The sequence below is a fragment of the Diadema antillarum genome, unplaced genomic scaffold (assembly GCF_040938485.1).
Source record: "Diadema antillarum isolate AM-2024a unplaced genomic scaffold, OU_Dant_1.0 seq00000161_RagTag, whole genome shotgun sequence".
In the NCBI taxonomy this organism is placed as follows: domain Eukaryota; kingdom Metazoa; phylum Echinodermata; class Echinoidea; order Diadematoida; family Diadematidae; genus Diadema; species Diadema antillarum.
In genome coordinates this window covers 790,551-801,225 of record NW_027271232.1, presented here as the reverse complement: position 1 = coordinate 801,225, position 10,675 = coordinate 790,551, and the positions used below count along the sequence as shown (strand labels likewise).

Genomic DNA, 10,675 nt, shown 5'->3' with positions numbered 1-10,675 from the left:
AGTGAAGTTAAATTCATGGTAATAATGCTGTTTATGATAACAAAGCCAGAAAGCTGTGATATAAATAAGATAAATTATTTGATAGTTTATTTTGGTTATTATTTCATGGAAATAGAAAGTTAAATTTGAATTATCAGTGTACGTTCACACATGATGAAGTTAACATTTAATATAGACTGATATGTGCAGATTTTAGTATTGCAGTTTTATTACCTTGTTACATGAGGGCAAACAAATACGAAGTGAGTCTGTATCACATCTATTTCAGATTATTATCTCCACTCCACTCCACTCCACTCCACTCAAGGTCGATGACAAGTTGGAATCAAGGATTAAACAGGATTTAATCGTATATCTATGTTTCCAGTGTCGTCTGTTGAATCTTATGGTGAATAATAATACAGGGCGTATAACAGAGAACGAAACTCCTCAGCAAACGAGGTCTTCGTGAGCTGAGGCAGCCACAATAATAATCGAAGGCAATCTAGCAAAGCAAGAACAGTAATTGCAATACAGTGCAGAAGTCTGCACTTCCTCTGTCTGTGTCAAACTTGTGTTGCTATCCATTGCAACAAGATGTCTGCATCACCCTCAGGTAGAAGTGAAGCAGCGATGAGTGACATCAGCTGCGTCAGTTCCGTTTCGAAAGCTTCAATCAAGAGCGAAAAGTTTGAGCTCAAAAAGAAAGAAGCAGCCCTGAAGGCCAGGTTGGCTTTTGCAGAAAAGGAAAGACAAGTCAAGCTTCAACAATTGGAAGAAAAAAGGAGGAAAATGAATGAGGAAATGCAGGCAGAAATGCTGAGACTGAAAGGGGAGGAAATGCTGCAGAAGTTGCAATTGGAGAGAGAAATTGCAGAAAATGAAGCAGTCCAGAAAGTGGTTGATGAGATGGGTGATATGCTTGGGATGGATCAGCCTGAGTTGCCAGGAGAGCAGCAATCTGGGAAAGAAAATGATCTGAGAAAGTTCTTGGATCATGCACAGTCAGATCAGCATCAAGCGCCATCTCAACAGAACCCGCCTTCACATGTTCAAGTGGAAACAGCGCATATTCATGCAGAGAAGCAACCCGAATCAGAGCAAACAGCGACTGCATTGGATCGAATCTCCAGTACAATGGAAAGATGTATGTTGCACATGGCAGATGCAAGCAGGCAACAAGGTGCCATCAGTCTTCAGCTGGCTGCATCTGGTCAATTGCCAAAAATAACGGTTCCAGTTTTTGCCGGAGATCCTCTCCAATTTCCGATGTGGAATAACGCATTTGATGCTCTGATCGATTCGAAACCGGTAGATCCCACTACGAAGTTAAACTACCTTGGACAATATGTGAGGGGAGAACCAAAGGATGTGGTCGACCATTACCTTCTCCTTGGAACTGATGATGCATACCAGAGGGCCAGATCTGTGCTGAAGGAGCGGTATGGAGACAGCACGCTAGTGAGCTGTTCCTACATGAACCGTCTGGAGAGGTGGCCCAAACTTAATGCTAGGGATGGTAAAGCTTTGAGAGAGTTCTCTGATTTTCTGGACAAGGTCACTGCAACCAAGGTCATGGTACCCAACCTAGGCATTCTGGACTACCCACAAGAGAACGCCAAGCTCTTGGCTAAGTTGCCGCACTATTTGGATTCGAAGTGGCGGGACGTAGTGCTGAAGAAAAAATCACAAGGTGGAAAATGCTGCTATCCAACATTCACAGAGTTTGCAAATTTTGTGAGAGAGGCAGCTGAGAAGGCCAACATGCCTGAGTTAGAGAGCCCGAGACATGATGTGCAGGGTAGAACCACAAGCAGCAACTCTGGGCGAACATTCTCCACATCTGGAACAACAAGCCGACCAAACACAAAGCACGGGCAATATTCCTCATGCCCATACTGCGAACAGGCACATCACTTGGATGAATGTCAAGAATTTCAGAAGGTTTCATACAGAGTCCAAGAAGGCTCTTCTTCTTTCAAAAGGGATTGTGCATGGGATGTGCAAAAACAGACGCCCATCTAGTGATAGATTGCACAGAGAGAAGGAGAATGCAAGGTGTGTGACTGGGAACCCACCTAGCCTGTCTCCATCGGGATGTGAAACCGCAGGGCTCAACCAATTGCACAACTGTGTGTTCCTTGCCAGACCAGGATGGTCGGGAGCACTGTATGATAGTTCCGGTCTGGGTGAGGCACAGAAGTAATCCTGGAAAGGAAGTGCTACAGTACGCCATCTTGGACGACCAGTCATTTCTGAGGGACTGCGGCAAAAGCTTGACATTGAAGGACCAGACACAACACTCCCTGCTTCACCAGAGATGAGGTCCCTGCAAGGCGCTCCCAGATCCCAAAGGGCCAGGTGCTGAGACGTTGGACTCATCTTGCACCCATAGCAGACCACCTGATTCCGTATAACCCTGCAGTGGAGGTGTCTCTACTCATTGGAAACAATTACCCCAGAGCCATCAGGCCAAGGGAGATCATCTGTGGTGGAGAGGACGACCCCTATGCGCAGAGATCTCTCCTTGGCTGGGGAGTCGTTGGGAGTGTCTGTCTGACAGCAACCAGTGACGAAGGAGTCTGTAATAGGATGACAGTGACAGAGAAACATCCTAGGTTCACCTTTTCCAGCAAGGTAAAAGAGGTTTTCAGTGCTGAGAAGGTCCTCCAGGTCCTTGAACAAGACTTCAAGGAGACAGACTCTAAGGGAGAGCCCTACTCAGTGGAAGAGACCAAGTTCATGGAGATCCTGGAGAAGGGTGTTCAAAGATGTGAGGACGGGCACTACGAAATGCCATTGCCACTCAAGGCTCAGGAGCCAAATCTCCCAGTCAACAAGCCCCTCGCAATCAAGAGATGGAACCAGTTGTCAGCCAGACTGAGGAAGAACCAACAGTTCTGCGATGATTACAGAGCATTCATGGATGATGTCATCCAAAACTATGCAGAGAGAGTGCCGACAGAGCGTCTAGGAGTCCAGAAGAGAGTGAACTACATACCACACACAGGTGTGTATCATCCTAGAAAAAACAAAATCCGCGTGGTTTTCGACTGCTCTGCGAAATATCAAGGTGTGTCCTTGAACGACAATTTGCTGCAGGGACCAAATATGATGAATAGCCTTCTGGGCGTGCTTTGCAGGTTCCGCAAAGACTACATCGCTGTGACTGCAGACGTGAAAAGCATGTTTCACCAGTTCTACGTCACTCCTGAAGACAGAGATCTGTTGCGATTTCTCTGGTGGGAAGATGGGAACCCAGAGCGGCCTGTGGTAGAGTACCGCATGAAAGTTCATCTTTTCGGCGCAGCAAGTTCACCAGGCGTAGCAACATTTGGGTTGCGGCGAGCGGCAGATGATGGTGAAGGAGAATTCGGATTCTCAGCAGCCGACTACATCAGGACAGACTTCTATGTAGACGATGGCCTTAGATCTGAGCCAGATGTTCCTTCAGCGATCCAGCTCCTGAAAAGCAGCCAGGGACTTTGTGAGAAGGCAGGGTTACGTCTTCACAAGATAGCCTCAAACAGCCAGGAAGTGTTGGAGAGCTTTCCACTAGAGGACAGAGCCATCGACACTGAGAGCCTTAACCTTGACAAAGGCCCCCAGACAATAGAGAGAGTCCTTGGAATTGTATGGTGCATCGCGAATGACATCTTTGGCTTCAAGATTGAGCTCAAGGAACGCCCCTTCACCAGGCGTGGCGTTCTTTCAGTGGTCAGCTCAATTTATGACCCGTGTGGCTTCCTGAGCCCTGTCATGTTGAAGGGGAAGCAGATTTTACAAGAGCTCTGCCGATGGAATCTAGACTGGGATTGCCCGATGCCAGATGACCTTCAACCGTGCTGGGAAAGGTGGCTGAATGATGTACATGAGCTAGAGAAGCTCAGGATACCCAGGTGTTTCAAACCAAGCAATTTCGGGGAGATCCAGGCTGTGGAACTTCATCATTTCTCCGATGCGAGTCAAACAGGATATGGGCAGTGCTCATACATCCGACTTGTGGACGATCACGGGAAGACACACTGTACACTAGTGCTTGGCAAGTCCAGAGTGACCCCTTTGAGACCCATTACAATTCCAAGGCTGGAGTTGGCAGCAGCAACAGTTTCTGCAAAGACAAGCTCATTCCTAAGATCCGAGTTGAAGTATGCTGACATGAAGGAGTTCTTCTGGACAGACAGCCAGGTTGTACTCGGCTATATCAAGAACGAAGCCAGGCGGTTTCACGTGTACGTGGCCAACAGGGTACAGCTCATCAGGGACCATACCAATCCTGACTCATGGTTCTACGTAGACACTACTCAGAATCCTGCAGACAAGGCATCTCGAGGCATGACAGCTCAGCAACTCACTTCCAACGACATCTGGTTCAGAGGGCCCGACTTCTTGTGGAAGGATGGAGTGTTCCAGCCGACCGCAGAAGATTCCTGCACCATCGATGATGATGACCCCGAAGTGAAACGTGCAACTGCCCTGAAAACACAGCTGGAAGAGAGGATAGGCCACTTGGAGTCAAGTCGCCTTGAGTGCTTCTCTACTTGGCACTCAGCCAAACGAGCAATCGCACACTGCCTGCAGTTGAAGGAGAAGTTGAAAGGGAGACACGATCGAAAGATGACCACTGGAACAAGGGAAACGAGAATTCCACCCATAACAGTGGCTGAGATGCAAGAAGCGGAAAGAGTTATCCTAAGGAGTGTACAGCATGAGCACTTCCATGAAGAACTGCAGGTACTGAGAGGTCTAGAGAACACTGGTGAAGTGGTGGACAGAGGCCAAGTCCGCACAAGAAATGCAGCAATCAAGAAAACCAGTGCCTTGTTCAGGCTAGACCCATTCCTAGACAGTGAGGGAATCATCAGAGTTGGTGGTCGGATAGATCGCGCCAACATGTCCAAGGACGTCAGACATCCCATCATCCTTCCTCGTAAGTGTCACATTAGCACGCTGTTGATTCGTGACTGTCACCAGAGAACCCAGCACATGGGCAGAGGAATCACCCACAATGAGCTGCGCCAGAAGGGATATTGGGTGATAGGAGGCACATCAGCAGTGTCACAATGCATTTCCTCTTGTGTGATCTGTAGAAGGCTTCGAGGTCAGCTGTCCCAGCAGAAGATGGCAGAGCTGCCAGAGGAAAGGGTAGAACCCTCACCACCATTCTCCTACTGTGCAGTTGATTACTTTGGGCCATTCCTGATCAAGGAACGACGCAGTGAAGTAAAGAGGTATGGGGTGCTGTTCACATGCATGTCGTCCAGGAGTGTCCACCTGGAGACAGCAAATAGCCTCAGCAGCAGTGCCTTCATCAACGCGTTGCGACGCTTTATGAACAGGCGTGGATCTGTGAGGGTGTTGCGGTCTGACCAGGCTACAACCTTTGTTGGGGCACGTAACGAGCTGAGGGAAGCCTTGTCAGAGATGGACCAGGAGAGGGTGCGAGAGTATCTGTTGGAAAACGGATGTGACTGGGTACCATTTAAGATGAATGTGCCCCATGCTTCCAATATGGGAGGAGTATGGGAAAGACAGATTCAGTCAGTACGTAGAGCACTTGAACCCTTGCTGAAGTCAGCTGGTAGTCAACTGGATGACGAAGCATTCAGGACCTTCATGACGGAAGCTGAAGCTATCATCAACTCTCGGCCTTTGACAACCAGTAACTTGTGCGACAGCGAAGCTCCAGAGCCGTTAACGCCACACCATCTGCTGACAGCCAAGCCAAAAATAATTCTCCCACCCCCAGGAGTCTTCCAGCGGGAGGACATCTACTCACGGAAGTGGTGGAGACGTGTGCAACACATCTCCAATGAATTCTGGATGCGATGGAGGAAGGAGTATCTCCAAGGGCTGCAGATGCGGCAGAAGTGGCAACGCTCTGGCGAAGATCTTCAGATCGGCGACATCGTCATCTCCAAGGAGAATGATGGACACCGCTACCAGTGGCCCTTGGCTCGAGTCATCAGTGTCTACCCAAGTGCCGATGGGAGAGTGAGAAAGGTGAAGCTTCTGATGTCTGATGGACTGTTAGATCACAAAGGTAGACGCACAAGTCCTGCTACAGAACTCGATAGACCTGTAAATAAGCTAGTGCGACTTCTCTCTGCCCCCCTCTAGTCGAACAATTTGCTCTGTGGTCTTCACTTCCTTGGTAGTACATGGTGTAAGTGTCATGCGAAAGACACAAAAGAATCCCCATCAAGGAGCCAACACAGCCTCAATATTAAGCCACAGATTGAAAACGATAGTATCAATGTATGACAGATGTTTGTTTGAGTAAAAGAGAAGACCTTCTACTGTGACCAAACAAAGAGTTTATATCGCTAATTGCACTTGATAAAAGTTATACATGTGTTAGAATTAGAAATATTGGCATGTTTGCTGTCCTATGGTTTTTCGAAGTAGCCTTGTACAATATCATAAGTGATGTAGAATGTCATGTTGCAAATCAAGAGTGCTAGTAAATGACAACATCATTTAAAGGAGCCATGTCACTACAGCTATGTGTAGTGAGGTCTTAGCAATTTTATTGTTTTTGTGTGAAGTTACAGGCCAAGACTAACTATCGTAAACAGGTCTGAAATGGTCAGTCTAGGCAAACCCAAGGAGGAGATAAAGCCCTCCGTCGATCCCCAGCTAATGTAAACATTCCATAATAACCCCCTTGTTTTAACTCAGTGAAGGTGGTTGGTATAATGGGGAGGAGCCCCTTTTCTGTGCACTTCTGTATAGAGAAAGGCATTGCAGCAGAGGAAACCGTATAAGAAAGTTCTATACAGCATTCACTTGATGATCTCTGTGTTTCAAAGCCCGAATTCGGTAAGAACTGACATTTAATGCCTTTATTGTTACACAGTACATGCACTTTGTAGTCACTGTATACTCCATGTGTGCTTTCTACGTTGTAAGAAAGTTAGTTAGATGATGCAAACTATGTAAGATATTGGTAGACAAAGGAGTTGTGATTCAGGTGGATGTATATGCTCCCATGAGTGCTTGTCTTTGTTTGTATATGAGTAGTGCATGCATATGAGTAATGGGTGGCGAGATCAGGTGAGTGCTGTTGCTGTGTTAATTGTAGTGCTCAAACTTTCTGTAAGTAATTAGCATAGATGTCAGTGATTATTATGCACATGATTTAGCATCGTTTATAATCACAGATTTTAGAGTGAAATAACACTGGGATAAACAGGTGATGTTCAATATCCTCAGTCACTTTCATGCCTGTAATAATAGAGTTTACTCATCTTTTGTGGCATGTGAGAGAGTAATTATAGTTACATGCACTCTGTGTAGTCAGGTTATTAGTTATTGAGAGTGACAAACCTAATGTGATGAAAGGTGTAACATTCTGTATTTACAGGTGATATAATGATATTATTTGATATACAAATAAACACATTATCTCACAAACAGATGAAGGAAGTTAGTTCAAGAAATGAGAGGAATATATACATGTATGTATAATACATCAGCATTAGTGGGTATTCAAATCCCAATGGGAAGTCAAAACAGTTTGGATGATTATATTATATCTCAGTAAATTAGTTGGGAGAGTCAGAGTTATATAACATTTGATTAGGGTGTATTCAGATGGTTATTTGATAGCATATATCCATGTTGTTATAATGTTCAATAAGTACAGTGAAGTTAAATTCATGGTAATAATGCTGTTTCTGATAACAAAGCCAGAAAGCTGTGATATAAATAAGATAAATTATTTGATAGTTTATTTTGGTTATTATTTCATGGAAATAGAAAGTTAAATTTGAATTATCAGTGTACGTTCACACATGATGAAGTTAACATTTAATATAGACTGATATGTGCAGATTTTAGTATTGCAGTTTTATTACCTTGTTACATGAGGGCAAACAAATACGAAGTGAGTCTGTATCACATCTATTTCAGATTATTATCTCCACTCCACTCCACTCCACTCCACTCAAGGTCGATGACAAGTTGGAATCAAGGATTAAACAGGATTTAATCGTATATCTATGTTTCCAGTGTCGTCTGTTGAATCTTATGGTGAATAATAATACAGGGCGTATAACAGAGAACGAAACTCCTCAGCAAACGAGGTCTTCGTGAGCTGAGGCAGCCACAGAAATTGACCTATGATAATAATATCAATAATAATTATAATAATCAAAAGAACACTTATAGTAAAGGTTTTCCCATCCATTTTCGCACTTTTGTCATTCAATTTCAAAGATTTATTATTCAATTTCGTCCCGAAAAGCAAGTGGAACGCAAATCCTAACTTCAGTTTCGTCAATTGTCCTTGTAATTCGTTTTTCGTCAAACATTTTCAATAGATAGAAAGAAAACAGCTCTTTTACATACACGTGGAAAGACTAGACAGGAGGTCAAAGGTCTGAAAAGAGACAGATCATAATATTAACAGGTAACCATAGATGTCATCCCATTTCCAAAATTCACATTTGTGATTATATCAATGTGAGGTGAACTAGGTTATTTCATACAGCAGTGAGCTCATGAGTGCGAAGAACTAGAACACTAGGTCTAAAATTCTGTTCACAGGTAGGCTTTATTTGGTATCAGTACTACCGATTTTACTCTCTACTTCTAGATCTAGTTTCTACAGCTTACAGCTAGACGTCTATAACCTATAAGACCAGAGCAGTTTCAGTACATGTGATCAAATTGACACTATTAACAGACTAAAATCAATATTCTAGGTCTAGGCCTTAGGTGCAGTAAGTCTAGAGTTTCTATACCTAGTTACATATACCTACCTACCTAAGACACTAATGGCTATAATGTAACCAGTAGAATTTTTAAAGTACAGACTAGCAAAGTCTCTATGCAGAACTAACTCTAGAAAAGTAGATACTAAAACCGGCTAGTTAGCAATCCTTTTCTTGGGGAAGGTAGTGACTTCAAGATTGGATCTCAAATGCTTTATTATGGATGGTATATCATAAATCCTAGATATAAACTCACTATATAGGAAAGATTAAGAAGCAATTTCCTTCTGGAATCGGGGAGCATTGCAATTTCCCCCTGGATTTGGGGAGCATTGCTTTGGATCCACTTATTTAGCGGCTACGGCAGTTATTTCAAAATTACGCGCCGTGCGTTCGTCGCGACAGCGGCCGCATGTGCGTGCTAGATAGGATATACCATGCGGTGCGGGATGCTGAAATACTTTTGCCCATGCATTGTCGTCAGTCGACTTTAATACGCAGTTCTGCGTGGTTTACATCAGCAAAGGTCGTACGGATTGTATCCCGATTTTTAAACACAGTTCTGCCGGATTAATCTCCCTCTCTCACTAGGAATTTTGCCCCCCAAAAAAGTTCTTTTAAAGAGTTAATTTCTGTACATAATCACAACTTATCTCTTGGCCACGCCAGCATTAGAGAGCATGAGGAGAACACACAAAACACTCAAAACCTGAAAATCGACCAAAGTCGACAAACGCAGTTTTGCCAGCTAGGTTACGGCCGCGCAGCGATGGTCTGACGAATTCAGAGCGAATCGGATTGTATGTCGTACTTTGAATTAGCCTTTTACCAAGGCCCTCTCGTGGTAAGGTGCTGAGCGAATGGGGAGAACGAAGTGAGCTTTGTAATTGAATCGGACAGCACGAGCGCCTTTAGAAATCTGATTTGCATCCTTCAGTTAACCCTTTGAATTACCCACTTGTGCTGGGGAGCAAAGTCGACCAATCTGCGTGTCTGTCTGTCCGAGTCCGATTTGCATACGGGAAATAAATGCCACAGACCTCAACGGGTGGTCAGTGATGCATACGAACAGGCTGGACAACGCTAGTACGGAGGATGAGGGGAGCGCGCCAAATCCATTGGTCGACCGGAGTCCGTTATGAGATAAATTTAGGACCATTCAATAGAATTCATCTTCTATGGTCGCGCTCGGCTGGGATTGCTTCGCTCGTCCGTTATAGCTATCATACAGCGATAAGAGGGTCTTGACAAAAGGCCAGCTTTGAATGAGAGCGTGTGAATTACCTCGCTGCAAAGTATCCTGTGTGAATTGGTTTATAGAAGGAAAGGCAACTAATCTTCAACTTGTAAAAAAAGAAGTGCACTTTGCGACGAGAAAAAAAAAAACACCCACCATATGTGTTTATATACACTGACATGTGGAAGCTGCTCGGTTGGTTCCATAAACTTTACAAGTGGAAGCGAATTCGGTCGCACTTATCAAGATTCGGCAAATCCGATCGTTTGCCCCACTTCATTCCGTATAGGGGATTTCGGCGTTATCTTTTATAGGTTATTTTCTTGGGCTGCACTCTCATATTTTCCTTTTTCCCTTTTTTTTGGGGGGCCACCAAATTCCAACATCGGGAAACCAGAGAAATTTAATTTCATTATTTTGGGCTATCAAAAAAAAAAAATGATTTAATTTGTGTTTTAGTTTATCATTCGACATGTGTAAATTACGGCGTACGCTATAACGTTCTTGTTACGTTTCCGTTCATTTATGGCGCTAAAATTTTGGAGTTATAATAACCGAGGGAGAAACGTACAATGCCTATTGCACCCATTCAATTCAACGACTACAATGCTTACATTGCCATGAAAATTTACAGAAGAAGAAGAAGTAGAAGAAGAAGAAAAAACAAACGGAAACAGCTAATTAAAAAGAGATTGGCAGGTACACGGCATGACCCCAACGACAGGTTATAGTAATGAGTGAA

General features: G+C 44.2%; 1 pseudogene; it reads left to right on the top strand.

Moving 5' to 3' along the window:
• Nucleotides 1-617: 617 nt before the first annotated feature.
• Nucleotides 618-6,099, top strand: LOC139728000 (uncharacterized; annotated as a pseudogene).
• The last annotated feature ends 4,576 nt before the right edge of the window (nucleotides 6,100-10,675 follow it).